This window comes from Gavialis gangeticus, unplaced genomic scaffold (assembly GCF_001723915.1).
Source record: "Gavialis gangeticus isolate Ggan-Ray unplaced genomic scaffold, GavGan_comp1, whole genome shotgun sequence".
NCBI lineage: Eukaryota > Metazoa > Chordata > Crocodylia > Gavialidae > Gavialis > Gavialis gangeticus.
This window is the reverse complement of record NW_017729031.1, coordinates 105,819,857-105,820,174: the sequence shown is the minus strand read 5'-3', so window position 1 is coordinate 105,820,174 and position 318 is coordinate 105,819,857.

Sequence of the window (318 nt, the reverse complement as noted above, 5' to 3'; positions counted from 1 at the left end):
TATATATATATATATATATGTAAAGGAAAAATATAAACACTACTGTGTTTATATTTTTGTCACCTGTGATTTTCCTACCACAAATATAACTACCTTAAAACAAAGAATTAAGCCAAAGAAAGACTCAGTATTTATTACATGTTAGCCCTAGAGTTCTGATAGTTTTTGTGAAGGTTTGCAAGGATCATAATCAGAACTACTAATTGTCCCGCAATAGAAAAAGCAACCTTGTCTTAATATGTGATGCCTGTTATTGAGCTGATCAAAATCTTTTCTTCAAAATAATTTTAGAGAAAAAAAATCTTTTTAAATTGTTGG